Below are 11,179 nucleotides of genomic sequence, written 5' to 3' on the forward strand. Positions count from 1 at the left end.
CAGGCCACTGTGGCGCTTCTTGCAGACAAGCGAAAAGTTCATGGCCCTTATTCAGAGTTTAAGAAAGAAGCATACAAGCACTACATACCAAATGCGGTCCACTTCTGTATTTTAGACGAATTGCGGTTTTTCATGAGCAGATTCCGCCGCGCCGCGCTTTCTTTTTTTCAAAGTTCGTAATCGTCAGCTGAAGTTGCGGTCTGACGTACTACAGCGGCAGCATTTCTACGCGCACGGCACGCTAAGTTTTAATATCGCCGTGATAGGGGCGTTGAATTTCGTGTATTCAAATCTTAATTTGGGTGGTTTCTTAGAACTTATAAAAAATGGGTATGCCATAAACTGACACGTCCTACAACTTTTTTATAGAAACTGCCCTCAAGTAAATCATTAAAATAGTGAAATAATGAGTGTTTGTGAATCATTCCAGTACAACATTGCGTGCCGCAAAGTATTTCCTCCTCGAGGTAAAGTTAGTGTCGGAACACGACAGCTGCCTGGGTTTTATACCAAAAACTTAATTAGAGCGCAAACACACGACACATTCACACCCACACACACACGCACGCCCCGCACACCCAAGCATCAACCACGTACAGCGCTCGCTTTCAACTGATGTATTCATTGCACGAAGGCTTGAATATATACATGTGGCACACGCGCGCATTAACATCAGATAAAGCCAACACGCACGCTATCAAGACATACATTTTCTTTCCTGCTCCTTCCTTCTCACAGTCTAGAACTGATGAACTGAGGTTCACTGGGAAACAAAGATAGCGACGGGGTGCTTACACAGCTGTCCTTGTCTTTTTCTATGTCAATGCGCGCATGTGCCACATGTATATATTCAAGCCTTCATGCGATGAATAAATCAGTTGGAAGTGAGCGCTGTCCGTGGTTGATGCCTGGGTGTGTGTGTGTGTGTGTGTGTGTGTGTGTGTGTGTGGGTGTGAAAGTGTCGTGTGTTTGAGCTCTAATTAAGTTTTTGGAAATGATCTACCAACTCGCCCAACAACAACTTCTTTTAAGTACATGGTTTTATACAATTTCATTCAGAAAAAACTGTATTGTCTAAAAGAAAAACACTTTGTATAACTGGTACAAAATTCCTTTTGCGCTGTCTGATCAGGTGAATACCTAACAATTCCTGTGCGGGCTGGGCGCATGCGTTGTGTTTTCTCGGCGTTGAATCGCACGCCCGGGATTCTTGCCACATGCCTAAGGGACACAATCTTCCCAGATGACGTTCAGAAAAGCACTTCACACACAACGTAGTTTCAGACAGCTTCGTTGTGTGTTTTAAGATACTCAAAAAAGGACAACCATAAAACGCCGTGCGACACTGTCCTTTATCTGTGGCTTCGAGCGGCGCTTGAAGCCATACTTTGTAAAAAATTAGTAGCGAACGTGTCCTCCATTTTCTTTTTAAGTTTCAAGTTCTGTCGCTTCAAGATAACTGCTAGCGAAGGAGCGATACAAAAGCGAAGGAGACGTTTTACAGGCTAGGGTCATATTGTCCGAAGACCGTAGGGCACCTCCGTTGAAGAGTGCCAATGCATAGGCAATTGACAATACAAAGTAACATCGGTGAAGCATTGCTGCGGAACAACTGCAGCAAATGCTCAACTGTAAAAGATAGCGGTAATATAAAAACAAAAATATAATACAATAACTGCAATAAGACTGAACGAGGGAAAAAATGAACGATTTATAATGACAGAAGGAATATTACTTGGACGTCGTAATAGCGACGACCGCGGGCCACACCTTCGCTCACACAAGGCTCGTACGGTATCAAGGTGTGAGTACGGGCTCGTTGGTATTCCATTTCAAATTGTGGTTACAGCGCAGGGGAAGACACGAGACAGGGACCGACGAAGACGTACGATATAGCGGCACCTTTTCTTGGGAACACGTGGTCAGGTCTTGGCCTAGCTGGCGTGCCACCGAATTCAACAAGGACTTGGGGTATCCACATGCCGAGAGATCTCGGTGCACTTGCTGTAGGTCAGCAGCCCTGCTTCCTGGCGTTGTGCAGATGCGGCTGGTTCTAGCGATAAGTGAGGCGACCACCGATCTCTTCTGGTTTGTAGGGCGCAGCGAGTCGCCGTGTTGCAGGTACCTGCCGATGTGCATGCTCTTTCTGTACATAGAAAACGTCAGACTGCGCTGGTCACGTTTGACAAGGACGTCCAGGAAGGATAGCTCGCCGTCTCTTTCTACCTCGGCCCCGAATTGAATAGATGCATCAATCCTATTTAAATGGGAGAGGAATGAAGGAATTTTCTGTCGCTGAATTATGCATAAAGCATCGTCTATGTAGCGGTGGAAGGCCTTGGGCGGCGCGTTGAAAGAGGCGAGTGCACGATTCTCAAGTCATTCCATCGTTAAATTTGAAGCTGTTACCGAGGTAGATGCCCCCATCGGTGTCTCGTGCACGTGGTTGTGGAAGGTCCGTTCTAACATGAAGTGCTCTGCAGGCAAAATAGGAGGATCCTGTTCAAGTCAGGCATGTGGATAGGTTTCCTTTCTGTCAGCGTAGGGTCGTCTTCAAGGGCGGCGGCGCATGTTTGCGTGGCGAGTGGAATGGGAACGCTTCTGAAAATGTTCGTCATTTTGCTCCCGATGATCAGCACCCTCTGTTTCGTTCGACGTCGTGTCTCTTTTCACAAGCGTTATCTGAAATTACTGTCCTCTTCTCCACAGAGGAGTTAACCAAACGCCAGATTTGATCAGAAGGGCTAACCTGCTTGTTAGATCTCTTGATACCAGCAATGCAGCCTGCAATGCGATGCGAGCGCTCTTCAGAGTCTAGACTAGTGATACTGCGTAGCAGGCTTAGATGTCTATCGGTATGAGGTCAGGTTTTTAAAGCAGTGTTTTGGACTAGAGGCTAGGGTGTCGCAGTGATTGTCATCTAATACAGCTCCTCCAAGGACTAGAAAGTTATTTGGTGCTGAAATAGTACAAAAATCTTGCTTATGCATGGTAGCAGCTCACGGAATTTCACCCTACAAAAGACATCTGCGTGCTGGCTAGCTACCCTCATCCAATCGGCGTACATCTGTTTCTGGCGCCGAACGTCGCGCATTGTAGAGCAACGGACCTTGAGGCACTCCTAGTAGAATCTGACTTTACGCTAGGATTCCGCGGTAAGTATAGCACAAATCCTCCTGGTATGTCCTGTAGATGGTTGCAGAAAGCCGCACAAAAGTTGATCTTCAACAGGGCAGCCTCGATTCTTACAAAACTCTGAGATAGTCCCTAGCGCCAACAAAGCAAATAGAAATTAAGGAAGCCAAGAAAGCAGGATTGTTCAGATAAGTAGCAAAACACGGAATAGGGCTCAGTGGACTAGAAATGAAGCATAGAATAACATAGATCTGAGCTACTTGGCAGGTATTCATTTTAAAGAGACAGGGGGAGCAGACTCAGACTCAAAAACGATGTCAAGACGCCGAATAGCAAGTGAAAAAGGCGCACAGCGGCGGAAAAGAAGGTAGACACAAAAACGTATCTGGGCATGCCCAGAATATAGTGATTAAGCGTGTCGGAGGTTTCAGTTAAAGCCATAAGTACTCAACTGGCGTTTCTTGGCACTGCAGTATTTCATTTTGAGACTGCCGTTGGTCGCCGCTATGAGATAGTAATGTTACGAGTGGTGTAGCAGTGCATAATAGGGCTGAAACATTCGTCAACAAGGGGTGCCACTAGAGCCGACATTTCGACAAGCGGACTTGTCTTCTTCAAGACCGCAACTGGTTGCAGCCTTGAAGAAGACAAGTCCGCTAGTCGAAACGTCCGCTTCAGTGACACCCCGTATTGACGAATTCTTCACCGTTTCAAGCTTCCACCTTTGCGGGAACTTCTGCCTGTTTTAGTGCAATAGTAGTGTTAATTATAGTTATAGTGTAGCTAAAGTGATTGCTTAGGCGTGTTGGTAGGACATATCAGAGGGAAACAGCGCGAAAGACCAGGCAGAGAAGGACGTATACAACAGCGCTGACTTACAACAAAAGCTTATTCGTCAAACCACGCACTATATACCTGCGCAGTTGAAAACGAAGAGAAGAAACAACACATGACAAGTCGAAGGTAAATAAGCTAACAGAAACGTCACCGAAAAGCATGCTCATTGCGCGTGCAGTCATTCTGATGGAGAATCTGTAAGGCTGTCAACCCTGGAGTTAGAGAAACCCGCGCCTGCACGACTAAGCATCGGAATAATTTTGTTCTGTGCGTTCAAGGCGTGGTGTATTCCCTACCACTGTCCTGTGGAAGACGCTACATAGGCCAAACTGCCCAGTGTCCTAATGAGCGTCTCAAGGAACACACTGACAGCGTGTCTTCGGCGGTGTCTGGCCACCTTGGCATTCATTGCCGAGATTGTGGGTGCGTCACCGAGCTTCATCTATGTGCGGTTGTGAAGCGTCATCGGGAGCAGCTTACACGTGAAATACTGGAGGCCTTGGAAATAGCTAGGCTGGGTGACGCATGCGTGAGCAGATGTTCAGTTGCCTTGTCAGAAAAGGAGGTTGCTTTTCTATCAGAATGACTGCACGCGCAATGAGCGTGCTTTTTAGTGATGCTTCTGTTAGTTTTTTTTTTTTTATCTTCGACTTGTCATGTGTTGTTTCTTCTTCTCGTTTTCAACTGCGCACGTATATAATGCGTGGTTTGACGAATAAATTTTGTTGCAAGTCAGCGCTGTTTTATTTGTTCTTCTCTGCCTGGTCTTTCGTCTTTCGTGCTGTTTCCCTCCAATAAGTTATAGTGTATAATAGCGCTACGATTCTCGTACCTTTATGTAGCTGCGCAGCGGCGCAACCCCGACGACCCCTTGCCGAATGGTGCTGGCGACACTGCCAACCTCTCGAGCAGGAGCCACAACATGCGTTACGCTACCCAGCACCTCCACCAAGAGTGTTGAGAGTAGATTATTTACAGAACTGTTTACAATGTAGTCTCACTCCGCACAGGGTGCAGAAAATGGCGCCTGTCCAACAACAACCAAAGCGACGTCCGCTTCCGCCTCCTTCATTCAGCAATGCTGCGGCTGCATCAATATTGAAGAAATTTGGCGCAACCTGGCACTCCCTTATCCACGCACACATTAACACACGCATGCGCGCAAGAACACACCCGGCTAGGGGAGCCTGCGCAAAACATTCGGGAGGAGGATAAATGCGCGTATATTTTGGCACATGCTGCAGCACGTGGGTGGGCGCCACGCATTTCAGATACGCAGGAGCTAGAAAAAAGCGCGACATCGTCAGCACGAGTTACGTTGGAAGCTTACTTTTCGAAAATAATGAGGATCAATGTGCCAGCGAGCCGGCACTACAAGCACTCTCCGAACATTACTAAACACTCTCTCAAATCGCTCTCTGGAATAAAAAATGCCCCCACCTCCCCGAAGGGCATCTTGAGGAAATGCGAATGCATTTCTTGCGTCGAGAGTACACGTCGTAGTAATTTTAATGGCGTAAATTAATGATGACCCTATTGAAAATTTTCTACGGCGTCTCATAATAATATCGTGGTTTTGGGACGTAAAACCCCAGATATTATTATTATTATAATCCTATTGAAAATTTATCCACCATGTGGAATGGTGGATTCCACCATCCATCATTATGGTGCTGGAAGATGGTGGCACATGGTGCATGCTGGATGCTGGCGTATGATGGATGCTGGAGAACTGGGCATAAAACGGCTCTACAGCGTCGGGACCATCGTGCCTAGCTGTCACACATAAATAATTGTGTAGAGGGCGATGTAGAAAGCATTAGTACAAAAGAAAAAGGAAAAAAAAAAGCGGTATGCAAAAAAAAAAAAAAAAACTTCCGCCACCGGGAGTCGAACGTGCGACCTGCGGTTCCAGAGCCGAGTACTCTACCACTACGCCACGCTGACTTTTTTTGTCTTTCATGGTATTTATTCAACAGAGACATGGCACTTGAACGCAATTCAATACAAAGAACTAATATGTTGATTATGCTCTTATCGCGACACAATGACTAACAGACGGCACTATCGAATTCGGAATCATCTCATAGCGAATACATCAAGTAACGCTATAGCAACAGCCTTTTCCAATTATATGCTAGAACAGCGGTAAGGATAAGCACCTCACCAATACCGGATACCATTCTGGCTGACTTTCGATTTGCTCGTATACATCTCTTAGCTGAGTGGCCATCCTAATGAAGTGGGCTGTTGAGGAAATTATCGGCTTTGCGTTTCTCTGCAACATGCGCGTCTTCCACAGACTATGCATTCCAATGAGAAGAAGCATGTCAAATGGTACGTCATTACAACTCGCTGGCAGGAGATATCGCACGGAATGTGAATTTAGCACAAAGTCTTTTTGAAGAGTTCGTTGCAGCACATCCCAAAATAAGATTGCATCTCTGCAGCTTATAAAACAATGTTCAGTTGTTTCTGGCACATCACACAGAGGACAATCAACGGATGACACAAAAATGTCTCTGTTCGTTTTTTTAACAGTTAGGTTTTCAAATGAATATTTGTACTGTGTATCACGCAAACACCTTTACAGAGATTTAATAGCGATGCTGTTTCCGCCACCACTTTATCGTGCAAAATACTTGTGACTGCCAGGACATGATGTCTTAGATCGAGTACGTAAAATGCCGCTGACACCATCGACAAAAACGTTCTTTTTTAAATTACATTCAGAGACTTTGCCTGTGAAGACTTGGCTTCGTGCAAGGAACTACGCCACGCTGACAATTGCTTTGCGTCCTACAAAATGACTAGTCAACATACTAATACAACGTTTGGCTTTAGCTTTGTATGTCTCATACTGGAGAGAGACGCGATCTTCACATCCTACTAAGTAAAATTTGCATAGTTATTAAACGAAAACAAACTGCTGCCGGTAATTAATGGCACATCGATCGATAATGGCAACAGCGCTAACTTTCTTTTAGAATTCACAACGTAACTCCAATAAAAAATGTCAAGTGGACCGAGTTTCTCGCTTTTCCCAAAGGGTGACATATGCAGAGGCTTTATGTCGACTCTAATCTCATTCGATAAATACGCGCGTACAATTGATTGAGTATTGGGATGTTTTTTTTTTTTCGCGCGACGTACAGCGCAGCCGTGCCAGCGTACCGATCTGACGCTGTATCATTAGCTACAACTGCATAACAGCTAGACCAAAAACAAGTGCAGTGCGCGGTAAAAATATGCCATCATATTGGTTCAGTAAGGTGTACGAATTGTCAAGTCTATGTTCTCGCATACGTGTAAGAGAAGCGCCGGCGAGTGCGACCGGCGGCGTTTGGTGACCGGAGGCGTTTGTTGGAAGCGCGTCGCATCTATGCTCATCGCTTCTTGTGCGGACACCGTACCACGGTGTAAGATATATACTCTTTAGGTGAGGAAACTCGTGAGACGCGATCGACCAGATAAAGTAACAACGCCGAGAGCCCGTCGGACCGCTGACGGCAGCGGATACCTAACGGCGGGATGATGCAACTTCAACACAAAAGCGCGTTCCCGTGGCAACTGGCGCTTCGCGGGAAATCTGAATTTCCTAGTCAGCGAACGCGGCTACGGCACGCCAGCAACTCAAGTTAGAAACGCATACCGCGTTTTCCCCGAGCGAAAAACAAGACATGCAGCGGACGCCGGCGTTGCCGCCGACCGCGTCGGTTGCTATAGCAACGGTGCAGAAATCATTTGCTCTTATTAAGTTGCGTCTTCCCGCCGCTAGATACCCGCTGCGGTCACCGGACCAACAGACGCGCGCCGTTGTTACTTTATCTGGTCGAGCGCGCTCTGCATGCAAGCCGAGAAGTGTCCACACCTAAACAGTATATATCTAACACCGTGCACCGTACACAAGAAAAAATGCTTCTTTTAGGTTGGCCGATGCCACAGCCGCGGCCGCTACATAAAAACACAGCATATCCACGGAGTGAATGATGATGAGTGGGCGAAGCTGCGGAGGTTCATCGGTAAACCGTGAATCTTCCGTGAATTCTGCCCAGTACATCATCACCGACGTGAGATCGGGCGCGTTTATACTAAAGGTTCGATGAGTTATGACGACTTGCAGCGCACTTTAATTTTACATGTACGCTGTGAATTTTCATTGTTTAGAAAACCATTGCTTAGAAAACATCTGGCGTCTTTCGTTAAGCAGCTGGCGTCTTTTCGTTTTGCTTTAGGAACATCTGGCGTTCTTTCGTTTTGCTTTTACAAAACATCTGGCGTCTTTTGTTGGTTTATTTCATCAATCAACGGCGTTTTGAACAAAATTTTTATTGTTTAATCACGCACAGGAGAAATCTCACCAGGCACTACCTTGGAGGTAAAGAATGGCTGCTAATGGGAATGAGTGACAGAAGTCGGCTTTTAGCTAACGCTGCGAATTTTTTATTGTTCAACAACGCACAGGAAAAATCTCCCACCGGCACCACCTTGCAGGTCAAAGCGTAAGACTGGTTACATACTACGCTACGAGGGACGAACGGGTGCCGCTATAAGGAGCTTCGCCCCTAAAAACAGCTGCGGCCTGCTGCATGGCGCCGAAACTGCGACCGGGGCCTAGTTCTCCTTGCGCCCGCACTGGCGCCACCACACTGGTACAGCTGTTCACGGAGAGGCGCTTCGACAGCCGCGTTTGTACGCCCGACATGGCCCGACACTTACTACAATCAGGCCGTAGATAACGCGTTTTATAGCTGCACATTACACGTTGAATATTGAAGTCGTTATTAGAACTGCCGATTACCCCACATATGTGAACAGTTTTCCCTAGGAGTACCAGTGTTTTGTAGAGTGGGCCTCAATACTCTCCACGAATGCTGCCCGTTTGACTCACCTGAAATGAAGAGTGTCAGTCAATCACTGATCCCCTTAATGGGCAGACAGTCGTCGGGCAGATTTCAAGGGCTGACTTATCGGCCCACCGAAACGCACCACAAAAGCACACAAAATTTAAATGTAGGTCCTGTTAGTGCGCCAACAAATGCCGGTTGTGGTCCAAAGCAAGAGTTAGAGCCAAGAGTTGACAACACAAACAAAATATATTCTCAGTTAGGGCAGTACAAGCATCACGCAAACATCCACACTCGGCACTCGGCAGGTATCAATTACAACTCACAACATCACTTAGATGGTGAAACAACGGGAACAAACTTACCGTGCTACAAATGCACTCTCATCCATTAGAAACTATCCAAGAACTCTTAAAGGCCTTGAATATTCACCAAACCTGTGCAGCCTACAATTCTTCGAACGTTTCTGGAATATTTCTCTTCCAGAAAACACTCAAATGAACTCCAGCTCTGGTCACCGTCATTTGGCGACACTCTTCTAAACAGTGCTCCCACGGTGTCATCACTAGATCATCCAAGATCGACTGGTGGTGGCGGTAGTGGCTTGAAGAGGAAAAGACGCCTAATTTCTGCAGCCCGGTCGCGAGCACGGCACAGCGCCTACACAACTCACACGAACAACATAACTTCTTCGCCGACTTCACCATACCGTCCTACCCTCCGTCGTCTCTCGTTTGGATCCTTCCCGATTTTGCGAACATGTTCGGCTCGTAGCGCAGCGACAGCTAGGGGAAAGGGATTCCTCTCGCCGGTTCGTCTGCGGAATCGGTTGGTTCCACTTTGATTTCTTGAATTCTCCCGATCTGCGCGGGTGTTAGGCTATCGCAACCGCGACGGCGACTTCGGTGGAGAGGGTAGGGGTTCGCCCTGGGCGTATTTTGATGCTCGTCTTTTTTTTTTCGTTGCGCGCACCCGTTGGGGGTAACAGCAACAGCAGTCACAGTCGGCGCAGTGGCTTGATGCTGTCGTCAGTATGCGGCGGCGCGCGCCTGTTTTAGCGTTCGTTTATGAGAGAAAGAAGTGCTCTGTTACGAATATTACGCTTCCCGACACTGTAGATCGCATGGGAATACGTGGTACTTCACAGCAGCGTCTTTTCACACGTTCGAGTTGCACACCGGCACGCAACAGCTTCGCGTCATCACACCGCTAGAAAAAACCACCTGCCACACACGCGCGCACCAAAAAACCGTACTCAGGCGCAGGAAACATGAGGCAAGCTGCTCACACGCGCGGTTACACACAAGGACACGAGAAAGCACACGAAACTGCACATGGACACGCATAAATCCTGAGGCGACCACATACTAACACGAACCGGCGTCTGTCTTGAGGACCGTGCTAGTGGCGCCCTCACCCAAAACAGCTGCCGCTCAGCCGACCCGCGTTCGCCCATTGACGGCGACGCGACGCAGCAGGCCGCACCTGTTTTTTTATGCAGCGGCCGTGCCACAGCTGTGCTGCAAAGTCATTCGTACTCATCAGAATCGTGTATCCTGAAACCCAGGAGCGCCGATGACACGTAGATGGACTCGGTCTGTACGCTATGCCTAACCTTTGGTGGAAATCATGGTGGTAGAATATGATGGTGGAAGTCATACTTGGTGGGGCTTATCTCGACGCAGGCCGAAGGTAAAAGTTTGTGCATTTTAGCTTCGCATGCATTTTCACTGTTACCCTAAAGTGCCTCTGAGGTAAATGAGTGCGCAAGAATTGCGAGAGTTGCGTTTCTAACGTGGCGGTATCAAGCGGCGGCTGTTTTCTGGTCTGCCCGCTGGAAGGACTCATTTACTTCTCGGGAACTGCGCGGTGATGTAACACAGTTACTGTCGCTGTTCACACCGACACTTCTATGCTTGTAAACATCACAATGCAGCTGCACATCGCGTATGTAAACCAGATAACTACGTGCGTAAAATGTATACATTCACGGCTGCTGCGCTCCACAAATTTATTGACGCCGAATGAATAAAAAAATGCGGGCTGGAAAGCTTAATGATCGGCGTTGGCTTCTTTGAACTTTAAACATATTTTTCTGCACATTCGACAGGAAAACATAAGAGGTGACAGTGATTTCAGATAATGTCACCTGCACTTCCATCGTGCCACCATCATCCAGCTTGTTCACCAACCACCCACCAAAACATGTTTTCCTCGCCACCATCAGCCAGCATTTCCACTTAACACCAAAAGAAGCTCGCCACCACCACCACGATCTGCCACCATTTTTTCCATTCTCGCCATCATCAGCCATTATGACAACCACAGCTTCCACCACATACACTATTCTTTCCACCTTG

This window comes from Rhipicephalus sanguineus, chromosome 5 (genome assembly GCF_013339695.2).
Source record: "Rhipicephalus sanguineus isolate Rsan-2018 chromosome 5, BIME_Rsan_1.4, whole genome shotgun sequence".
NCBI lineage: Eukaryota > Metazoa > Arthropoda > Arachnida > Ixodida > Ixodidae > Rhipicephalus > Rhipicephalus sanguineus.